General features: G+C 53.1%; 1 long non-coding RNA gene across 1 annotated transcript; it reads left to right on the forward strand.

The window, feature by feature from the left end:
* Window positions 1-1,010: 1,010 nt before the first annotated feature.
* LOC121015219 (uncharacterized) lies at window positions 1,011-7,605 on the forward strand. Its single transcript, XR_005783701.1, has 3 exons — window positions 1,011-1,164; window positions 6,079-6,168; window positions 7,354-7,605. It is a non-coding gene; the product is annotated as an uncharacterized LOC121015219 (long non-coding RNA).
* Window positions 7,606-11,532: the final 3,927 nt, after the last annotated feature.

An 11,532-nucleotide genomic window follows, 5' to 3' on the forward strand; every position in this document is an offset into this window, starting at 1 on the left:
GCCACAATCTGCCGACCAGCGGCTGGCAGCTCCCTCTGCCCTGGGTACTCTCAGCCCCGCAGCCCGGCCGTCCCGGCCGAGCGGTGCTCCTGGCTCGCTGCCCCCGGTGTGGGGGGCCTCCCAGATCTTGCTCGAGAACCAGAGAAGATCAGGGAGCAGTTCATTCTTCGCTGCAGCCTCTGCGGAGCTTACCTGCGCCAGGGCCGATGGGCACACGGCCCTTGTGGCTACTTGGTGTGACCTAACATCAGAAGCCAGAAAAGGAAGGAGCCACGGGTAGAGCTTCAGGACACAACATACTGGTTTCTTTCTGAATAGGGGTTTTTTTCAAGCCCCTTCTAACCCCGAAGCTCTGGCCACTCTGCTTAGACTGAGCAGAGAGGACACAGATCAAACACGATGTACCACAAGGTCCACCAGTCACTCCTGATGACGGGAGGAGCTGTCGCGGAACCGTGTGGCCATCAGGCCCAGGTGACAGCGTTCTGCTTCTCTTAATCGTGGTGGTGCTGCAGCACCAACACCTTTTGACTTCTCTCATTGGATTAGGTCTCCCGAGCCGGCCCCACAACCCGCACAAATGACCAGGGGTGTTCCCGAGGTCCCGCGTCAGTCATCGGAGCCTGGTATGTTCGCCCTTCTCCTTTACCTCCTGTCCCAGCTCAGCCTCTTTCCCAGACCCGCCCCTCCGGTCCACGAGGACCCCCCCCTGTCCCTCCTCAGAGCACGGCCGCCGCTGCAAAGGCCACACAGACACCAAGGATCGCCTGGTCACCCTGGCAGGGCGGAGGGAAGGAGAGAAATGGGGAGAAAGGGTTTCTGGGACCAGACAGCTTTGCGGCTCCCTCCCCGTATGACCTTGGGAAGTTCCTCCCCCCCCACCCGGGGCTTACTTTCCTTGTGGGGGGGATGGGACACGACCACACCCCACACTGGAAGCCACTTTCGGCTCTCACGGTCCGTGACCGGAAGTGGGAAGTACAATAGGCCCAAGCACCGGAAGTGTTTCTGAACCAGCAACAGGATGGAGAAACCCTGGAGAGAGGAGTCAGGAGTTCCACCTGCTCTGTCAGCCAGCGACTGGTAATGACCTTGGACAAGCCTGCACCTCACTTCATTTGTCCCTAAAGGAGAAATAAAAATACGCATCTATGTTCTTCTCGGGTTAGTGGCGAAAGTCATGAGACAGTAGATGGGAAGATGTAAAATTTGAAAGCAAAGAATGTGAAGGTATTCAGCGGCGCTGAGTCTGCAGGTTGGGGGTGGGGGCAGGGAGTGCCTTCAGGTCACTGTACCTGCCCCAAGGGTCTGGGAGCACAGTCTGTTATGAACCAGATGCCCGGATGTCCTGGTGTTTTACAGGCAGCTGTGAGGCCCAGGCGGGGGGGGGGGGGGGGGTGGGGGGGACGGAGCCCCCTCCTAACCATGGGGGAGCGGCCTCTGCGGTCGGTGTGCAACCCCGGTGGGGGGCTGTGGGAAGAATGGCAAACGTGAGGGGCAGGATGTGACATTGGTCTTCGGCCCAGTCCAGAGAGGAGTGGTAAGAAACAAAATGGCGTATTCTAGAGTTGGTGACACCAGGAGTATTCTAAGAAATCAAAGGAGAAAACTAGGCCACCTGTCAGGCTCTTTTTGAAGAGCTGTAACACTCAAGAAGGGACATGGGCAAGGCCACCAGCCGGGGAGCACACGTGGCCACCAGGGCCTCCTGGTCTACCAGGAAGGACACCTGGCCACCTGGGCTCCAGGCCAAGGGAGGAGAGGGACCGAGACTCCGGGGTTCCCATGACTCTGTTGGTGCAGGCTCGGCCTCACAGAAGGTCATTGTTCTCCACACCCCTTTGTTGTCCTTTCCCAGGCGCCAGGCGGGTGGAAACTGGGGAGGCACGGGCGACCCAGAGATAAAGTCTTTTTATGAGCTTCCTGATTTAGCTGAGAGAGGAACTTGGCCAACTGGCATGGTCGATGGACAATCCCCTCTACCTGGTGCCTTCTGTGAGAGGGACACTCTTCCCGGTTCAGATGGGAGGGTGCTGGCACCCTCAGGGGAGGCTTGTGCTGGGTTGCCTGGGGACAGAGGTCCAACCCAGGAGGACAGTAGCAGGTAAGAGAAGAAAGCTTTGCTCGCCCTTCTGTGCCCAGCCCCACATTCCAGCAAACACGTGCTCAGAAAAAGAAATCTGGCCATCACTTTTGGTGCTGTATGGACTAGCAGATCATTTCTCAAAGTTCTTCTGGAAATGTCTCCTGACTCCCCCAGGGAAAAGGAAGGTGAAGGAAGCTAAAAGGAAAGCCAAGAAAACAGCCACATAATGGGTCTAAATTCCAAATGTACAGGAGAGATTTGGAGGTGAACCCTGAAACGTCATTAGTCAGGCTCAAGGGGTTTTAAATGAGGCAGTCGGAAATACCTAGCCTGGGAAATTAAGATGGGGAGAGCTAGAGGGAGAGGTGTTGAGATTTTAATTAAAATAAACATTTATTGGGGCGCCTGGGTGGCGCAGTCAGTTAAGCGTCCGACTTCAGCCAGGTCACGATCTCGCGGTCTGTGAGTTCGAGCCCCGCGTCGGGCTCTGGGCTGATGGCTCGGAGCCTGGAGCCTGTTTCCGATTCTGTGTCTCCCTCTCTCTGCCCCTCCCCCATTCATGCTCTGTCTCTCTCTGTCCCAAAAATAAATAAACGTTGAAAAAAAAAATTAAAAAAAAAATAAACATTTATTTATTTTATTTTAGAGGGAGGTGCAGGGAGAGAAAAAAAATTTAATTTTTTTAAGTTTATTTATTTATTTGGGGTGGGGGGACAGTGCACGAGCAGGGGAAGGGCAGGAGAGGGAGAGAGAAAAGGAATCCCAAGGAGGCTCCAGGCTGCCAGTGCAGAGCCTGACTCAGGGCTCAAACTCACAGCCCATGAGATCACGACCTGAGCCGAAACCAAGAGTTGGACGCTTAACTGACTGAGCCACCCAGGCGCCCCTAAAGCAAACTTTTAATACAAGACGTACATGTGCTTGATTAAATGGTCCAATAGGACAAAAAATACACAGTGAGACGTTTACCTTTTTCTCCCTATCCCTCAGTTTCTTAGCGCTCCTTCCAAGAGGCAACTACTCTTACTGACATCCTAGGGTTCCTTACTGGATGATTTTTAGAAGTTATTTCTTACAGATCCATATGAGGCTATAGTGTTTGATATCTATGTGAACGTTATCTCCAAGGAGGGAAAGATGCTTCTCTGATTACCTCCAACGCGAAGGGAGCTAAATTTATGTCCCGGCGGCAGGGACGGCGATGAGGAACCAGGCTGGGGGAGACCAGCGGTCAACAGATGCGCAAACAGAACTGGAAAACATGAGATCCTAGAGGTACTGTGCAGAGAATTAAAATAGAGGGACGCACTAGGGAGTGACTGAGTGGTCACCTGCTTCCTTATACCAGAACTGAGACCCCTCACCCCCGGCCCCCACCTCGCCCCAAGTCCCTCATCCCACTCGGGGCATCTGTGAGTAGCATGTGGGCCATCTGGAAGGTGGAGGAGGCCATCCTAACTTCTGCCAGCCCTAGACCATCTTCTAGATGCTGTTTTGTTTTAACAGATCCCTGGCGTGAACCACCTTCGTCTTCCTTGGTTTCTCCAGAGGACCGTAGAAGAAAATATGCCAGTTCAGGGAGCACTGTGGTTAGCAAACTCTTGGCACCTACTAACCGCATATCTGAACAATAAAGGAGCTCGTAAGATCCTAGATCACCCTCACAGCCTTTTACCCCCGTGTCCAACACACCAAGCCTGAGCCCCGTTCAGCTGGGGGGAAACCACCTCTCCAGGAACGAGAGCATTCCCGTTTCTTCCCTGCCCTCTCTCCTTCCTTCTCCCTTGTCTCCTTCCTCCCCTTCACAGTTTCAATACTCACGTATGTGTGCTCAGTCAATGTACTGTTTACTGTTGCCTGTTTTTTGTACTTTATATTAACAAAGTCACATGCATGTTGTCTTCTAGAATTTGCATTTCTTTTTTTTTTTTTTAAGTTTACTGATTTATTTTGAGAGAGAGAAAGAGAGCGTCCGTGCACTGAAGGGGCAGAGAGAGAGGGAGAGAGAATCACAAGCAGGCTTTGCACCATCAGTGGGGCTTGAACTCGCAAACCGTGAGATCACGACCTGGGCCAAAATTGAGTCGGATGCTTACCCAGCTGCGCCCCGTAGAATTTGCCTTTCTTCATCACATTTTGGTTTCGAGATTTCTTTTCAAGTTCACGCTCACAGCCGTAGTTCGTGTTTGCCAATCAATAGCGTTTATTTACACTAAATGACCACAGTTTGTCTCTTCCGCTGCTGCCGGACTTTGAGGCGGTTTTCCATTTCTTACTATTGGGAACAGCGCTGTACGGAACATTCCTCTCCCTGTCTCCTGGTGCACATGTGGGAGATAACCAAGGAGCGGAATTGCTGGCTTGGAGTGCTATCTATGAGCAGATCTGACCTGTTAGACAAGACAGAACTCTTTCCCATGGGAGGTTTCATTTGAAGAAAGTTCTCTGTAAGGTTGGAGAAAGGGAACACAGGGCTGGGTGGGCTCAGAAGTATCTTCTGTAGTCATTATGAAGGCAGCTGTGAGCTTTTGAAGAGTAATTCTGCAATTCTGATAAGTAAGAAGCAACATAACGTGATGCACTTGGGCAACTACAGGAGGAACTTACCTTGCAGGATGCATTTGTTAATACACAGCGTTTCTGCTGCCATGGAATAGAACGCCCTAAGTAGAGGAAACCGTGACCCACTTAATTGCAAAAAAAGAGAGGGAGGTGGTCTGCAATCTAAAGAGGACCGGCTTGAGCACTGGGTGTTATATGCAGGGGATGAATCACTGAATTCTACTCCTGAGATCATTATCGCACTATATGCTAAGTTGGATGTAAATTTTAAAAAATATTAAAAAATAAAAAACACATGTACAAACAGAGTCAGGGCATCCTAGCCTGTCAATGGGACTTTTCAAAGTGCTGAGTGAAAGCCAGGGGCGAGGGCCCAGTTATCCAATGGAACAGTCTCTGAGTGGGGTATGAGACACTCTCGCTGCTCAGTCAGCATGAACTTGCTTGAGGGACCATCAGTCTCTCAAGGCTTTATCTCGCCTCCTGAGCAAACTGACAAAAATCCCCCTTTGGAACCCACCTGGCTAATGCGTAGCCATAGGGACTATATTGAGGGGTATCGCTCTGTCAGCCACCTGCTGGGGCCTCCCTGTTTGGGGAGGCCTCCCTCTCTTACTCTCACCCTCTTACCTGCAGCCTGCCTATTCCATCATTTTATTCATAATAATAGGAATTAAAGCTACTCCCATGGTTTTGATTTTTCTTGTTTCTGTTCATTGGGATGCAAATGGGAATACATAGACTCATACATACACACAAATGAAAATCAAGGCCATTGGTTACCCCAGTGGATTTTATACACACCATAGGCCAAAGTGCATCCCCGTGGATGCGCTTCTCAAGATGCAGATCTGTCATGGGGTGCCCACGTGGGTGATGCCATAGCTTTCCTTCACCCGTGTCAACCAAGCGTACATGTGACAAGATGGCTTCTTTCCATGCTTCCATTTTCCGGTCGAATCGCATAGTGCTTGGGAATCTGAAATATTTTCATCAGCCTCGTTTTATTAGATTTGTACAACCCACTGAGCAAGCAAGAAAGGATTATTTCCAGGTATGCCGGATGAAGAAACTGAGGCCCAGAGAGGTTGATGGATTTGCCCAGGGTCACACAGCCAAGACCTGCCTTTGCTCTTCTGCCATACCACATGAGCTGGGTCACCCCATCTCTGATGCCGATACATGCTTCTCAGGAGTTCAAGTGTGATTCGGGCAGAGATTCTCTCTGTCTGGGGGGCTCCACCTGCTGAAAGTCACCAGGAAAGTCACCCCACAGCGCGTGACAGCCAACCTATGTCATCGGGGCCCTGGCCCCAGCTGTGTCCTCCAAGGAGCCAGTCCTCGTCCTCGGAAACCATTCGCATCACCAGGGTGATAATGACCGTATAGCAGGAACGAATAGTGGCTTCCCACCTTGCTCTGATTTTCAGGTCTCTGCTCGGTTGCTGAAGGTAAAGGTCCTGAGAAAAACCAGCATCGACCGCAGCTGTCCTCAGGGATACGTGTACACTCGAGATAAGGTGAGTTGCCCCAACCATTTTATGATACTAATTGTTGGGGAACAGGATATTTGTCCTCAAACACATCAACGTGACCCTCCCAGCCTCCCTCTGCGCGGATTAAAACAAAGCCATTTGCTTATAAGAATCGCGCCACCCCTCCCTCCCAGAACTGTAGCATGTATAGTCCCTTTCCCCCCCCCCCAGAAAACCGAATTTCCAGACGGCGTGCCTTGCCCCAGCAGGCCTCTGTGTGGCTTGAACAAATAATGCAAAACCTCCAACCGCCCCTACAAAGAACCCGCTCCTGCCACATGGGCTCCGTTCCATTTCATTTTCTTTTCTTTTGTTTTATTTCATTCGGGTTTTTTTTTATCCGACTAATGATTTTTGGTTGTTTTTTCTCCTACGCTCTCCCCCGCCCCAACACCTCCGGTTGTACACAAAGTAATTCTAAACTGTAAGCTACTCCTGACTTAACTGCTTATTAAAAACACTAATATGCTTGGCGGCTTTGATGTCTGCCCAACAACAAAGGGAGAGAGTTACTCTGGGTCACTGTAATCCTTGATTTGTCACTAAGTTATGACACCCAGCAGAGCTGTGTGACAGTGCAAATCAATCATCCTGTGCTCTCGGCGGGGCCTTCCCTGCCTCCCGCCAAGCCTCTGCAGTGTAATTAGCTTTTTTCACACTACCATAATGTACATCTGCAGTTTCAGCAAGAAAAAGAGATGGAGGAGAGCTCACTGGAAAGCACAGGCCTTAAAAAAAAAAAAAAAAAGTTCGTATCATGGGAAAAAAAAAAAAGTCTGAAAGGGAAACATCAGAGACCTTTGTAAGTTTTTGCTTCTGAGACATTATACCTGAAATACACAGGCCCGGGGTACTTCGAATTGTTAAATGTAGACGTTAAAAACAGCTCCATGAAACCCTTTACAGAAGGCATATCTGATGGTGTTTATAGGGCTGCTTCTTCTTTGGGGATGGTCCGCGTCCTGTGTTTCTTCTCCAGCCCCTCCCTGCCCCTCCCACCCGCCACCGGTTGGTCATGCGGAAATTCTTCGAACCCCAGCCTTCCCTGAGCTGACCAAGATCCAGAAGGCAAGACCTCGATTGCAGCCAAGTTTTGCAAAAGTTTGCTCAAATTCTTCAGGTGGGGTGGCGTCCCTGAGTGAGAAGCTTGTTACTCTGTTCATTTTGCAGTGGTAAATAACACCGAGCAAAGAAGAAAGCCAGGGAGGAGGCTGACAGCAGGGGTGAGAGCGATTCAGGCCGTGGTGTCAGACACAGAGTGACGCTTTTGTCTTGGCCCAGGAGGGAGGCAGACAGATGAGATCCAGCGACTCCGCGCATATTGGGGGTGCTCAGGAGGCTGTCTGGTTCCTCTGGAAAACCTTCTGCCAGGGATGGGGGCGGGAGACAGCCAGGCGGCTTTCGGGCTTTCCTGGCCGGGCTTAAAATGGGCTGGGGGTTGGACGTTCTCCTCCCAGATTCTCCTTCCTTGCCTGGTTGGGGGGGAATTGGACAGGGCGAGGAGTCAGGTGCAGACGGGTCACGGTGTCACCACGCAGTATCTCCTTTTCAGGTGATGGTTCGTGTTTCCTGCAGGGAGGGAAGCCACATATCCCAGGAGGCCGGAGCCCAGCTCTCCGGTGGCTCCTTCCACCCATTTTGGGTGGGATTTCGTAAGAACCCGGCCCCTGTTTCTTACATCTCTGTCCCTAGCTCCTGGGCACGCTGAGTGAATGGACAGGCTCTGACTGCACAGCCCTTCCGAGACGGTGCTGCCGGGCTCTGGGGGTGTGGGGCTCCTGCGAAGGTCCTGGTGCAGCCGTCAGGATCTTCTGCTCCCCATCAGAAGCCCGCCAGGTCGGCACTGCAAGGAAAGGAGCTCAGCAAACTCTGAAAAGATATGGAGGAAACTGAACTGCACATTGCTGAGTGACAGTCTGAAAAGCCTGCATACTGGATGATTCCAACTAGAGGACATTTCTGGAAAAGGCAAAACTACAGAGAAAATAAAAAGATCGGGGGTTGCCAGGGCTTGGGCGGGAGGGACGGATGGAGAGGTGGTACACAGAGGGCTTTTAGGGCAGTGACGCTCTCCTGTGTGGTGCTGTAACAATGGATACATGTCATTCTACGTTTGTCCAAACCCATAGAATACAACACCCAGAGTGAATTCTGATGGACTTAAGTTAATAGTGGTGTATCCATACTGGCTCGTCAGTTGCAAGAAATGTGCCACTAAGGCGAGAGGTTAATTACAGCTTAATAACAGGTGAGGGGCGCCTGGGTGGCTCAGTCCAGTTAAGTTTCTGACTCTTTGACTTCAGCTCAGGTCATGAGCGTAAGGTTTGTGAGATCGCGCTCTGCACTGTCAGCACAGAGCCTGTTTGGGATTCTCTCTCTCCCTCTCTCTCCCCCTCTCCCCCATGTGTGCCCTCTCTCTCTCTTAAAATAAATAAACTTAAAAAAAAAAAAAGAGGTGGGGCGCCTGGGTGGCGCGGTCGGTTAAGCGTCCGACTTCAGCCAGGTCACGATCTCGCGGTCCGTGAGTTCGAGCCCCGCGTCGGGCTCTGGGCTGATGGCTCAGAGCCTGGAGCCTGTTTCCGATTCTGTGTCTCCCTCTCTCTCTGCCCCTCCCCCGTTCATGCTCTGTCTCTCTCTGTCCCAAAAAAATAAATAAACGTTAAAAAAAAAATTAAAAAAAAAAAAAAAGAGGTTAATAACAGGGGAAATTTCCAGGGCAGGGGTGGGGTATGGTGAGAATTTGTAGTTTCCACTGAATTTTGTCTTAAACCTAACTAAAATTGCTCTAAAGAGGAAAGTCCATCAATTTAAATTTAAAAAAGGGTCATGGAGGCAGAAGCCACAGAAATAGGAAGAAGGGAGAGGTGAGCTAGGGGAGGCTTCCCTGGGCACCTGTGATGTTTATTTTGTAATGAGCTGCCAGAGGGCATCCGCTGAAACCATGGTTACCGGAGAAACTTCCTCTCTTTCCACGACCGGCCTCCTCCTGACCTCGCTCTGAGCATTTAGTGCAGGTTACCTCCCTGTCAGTGACACGCAGACCTGAGTCAGGCCCCCATTTTTCATCAAATAATTCCCTGTTTTATGTAATGGATGGATGTCAGCAACATCTGAAAAGGCCCATCGCCTTTTTAAATATATGAAGAGAATGTTCTCTGGTGAATCCTGGGGAGGGAAGAGGTACCCCCATTTCAGAGCAGGAAGTGTTCTTTGAGACCGTGTGGTTGGAGGCCCCCAGAGAGGTTCAGCTACCTGGCCAAGGGCACACAGCCAAGCATGGGCAGAACTAGGATTCACTTCAAGACTCCCGACCTTCTGTTAACGTCCGGTGTCCTTCCGCCGGGCCAGACTGCTAAACGGTCATAGGAGGTGGTGAGGTCATGGAGGCAGTGAGTGGAGTGGGGCACTTTCAGGAGGCCTGAGTCCCAGTCCCACATCTATGCTACCTTATTAAGCCTCACACCCACCCGTGCTTTGGTCCACTCTTCTGTAAACCGCCCCCCCCCCCCCCCACCAGCCCAGATGGATTTCGTCTCCAGCATGGCAACACTGGTAATATTCTGATTCTCACCAGCAGTTACGAGGCTGGAGGCATTTTGTAAAACAGAAAGTGTCCCGTGCCCATCGGACTCCAGAGGCGGGTCCTTTATTCTTCCCAGAGAGGGACAAGGGGTCGTCGCTTAGTTATTCCCGGCTCCGTGGGCCTGGGGTGGGGCCCATGCTGCCGGCCACCCTCCAAGCGGCAGGTCGAGATCCCTCCGGTGGTTTTCTCTTTCCTACGAGAGAAGGATGCTCGGGGCCGGGCCCAGCCTGGCTGCCTTCTCGGGGTCCGGCTCCTGCCACAGAAGCTGCAAGGCCGAGGCCTCCTCAGCTCCTGGGGATCAGTGGCTGGGGCGTTCAGACCTGGGTGGCGACAAGGACCTGCGGAGTATTCTCTGAACCTTTGCTTGTTTGGGCTCCTGTTCAATCAGACAAGGAGCTGTCAGTCTCTCCCTCCTCCCCTGCCCCCCCCCCCCACGTGTCTGACTCAGGACAGTCGGCCCCTTAGAGGCCCAGTCTCACCAGACACTTCAAAGGCTTTCCCACCAAGGAGCTGGGGCGTCCCACGAAGAAGCCCTCTCAGCGCTCAAGGGTAGGCTTCAAAGGCAGAGTGTAACCGGGTGCCGGCCCTCCTTCTGAGAGGCCTTATCACTTTGGGGATGGCTCCCCTCAGGAAGGGCCTCCTCATCACAGAGGGGAGGGATGTCCCCTTTGCAGGAAGGGCCTTGTTGCCCTCCGTCCGCGGTCCTCCCCCACCCGTCATGGGCCGCTCCTGGCTCCCCTTGTGTCATCTTGGCTCCAGGAAGATGCAGGTGAGGTGGAGGCCGGGAGAGGTATGGCACCGGCCTGACTCCCCCGTGCATGGTCACCCCAGGTCTACTTGCCTTTGCCCCCTGAGACCACCAACAGAGGTGCCCACGTTCTCTGAAGACTGGTGCCGCAGGAGTGTCTCGGGGCCAACATAGTTTACAGTCTCCACAGGCGGGCCGGGGACCCGGCGTGCCGTGAGGACACTTGAGGCATAGGGGGCGCAGGTCACCCGTTCCCCCCTCCACCACCACCACCGGCGTGCTGGGCGGGGCAACTGGCCCTGTGCAGGGCCCTTCGGCATGCTGGGCAAAGAGGCCCACAGAATGTCCTCCCCAGTTGGGTGACAGTCAAGTGCACACCTCCGTCCCAGTTCGGAGCGCCCCCTGGCCTCCAAGGGGCTCCGTGGTGGCGGAGACGCCTCTCCAGCCCAGTCAGCCGTGGAGACCCGCCCTCTGGGGCTACACACATGGGATCCTGGGACGCAGCCTGGTCTCCTTCCTGTGGCTCTCCCGTGTGGCGGCCTGTCCCCCCAGGGCACCAAGGCAGGGTCACTGTGCTTCCTCCTGTCTTGCCCCCTCCTCCTCTGGTTCCCAGACCCCTGACGCACACAGATACACGCACACACTCTCTCTGGCACTCACACTTCTATGCACTCATTCACTCCACACTCACACTGACGTATGCACACACGGATGCACGTTCACCTGCCCGCACACACACATACGCGCCCCACACCTTTACACACTCATTTACAGCCACTCACTTCTTGACACATACACTCTAAGCACACACACCCAAAGCCCAGGTTTTTGACACAGGCCCTCTGAGGGGAGGCCCCCACTGTCTTATGCAGGCTTCTGGCCCCCTCAGCGTCCTGGGAAGGGAGGCAGGAGGGCGCCTCTGTGCTCTGGGGGACAGAGAGCCCAGGGAGGGCGCGCGGCAGAGAGATGCCCGTGTCCCCTCTAACCAGCCCGGACGGGAGCATGCGTCCGCGGGGCT

The sequence above is a fragment of the Herpailurus yagouaroundi genome, unplaced genomic scaffold (assembly GCF_014898765.1).
Source record: "Herpailurus yagouaroundi ecotype Mexico unplaced genomic scaffold, PumYag 206, whole genome shotgun sequence".
Classification (NCBI taxonomy): domain Eukaryota; kingdom Metazoa; phylum Chordata; class Mammalia; order Carnivora; family Felidae; genus Herpailurus; species Herpailurus yagouaroundi.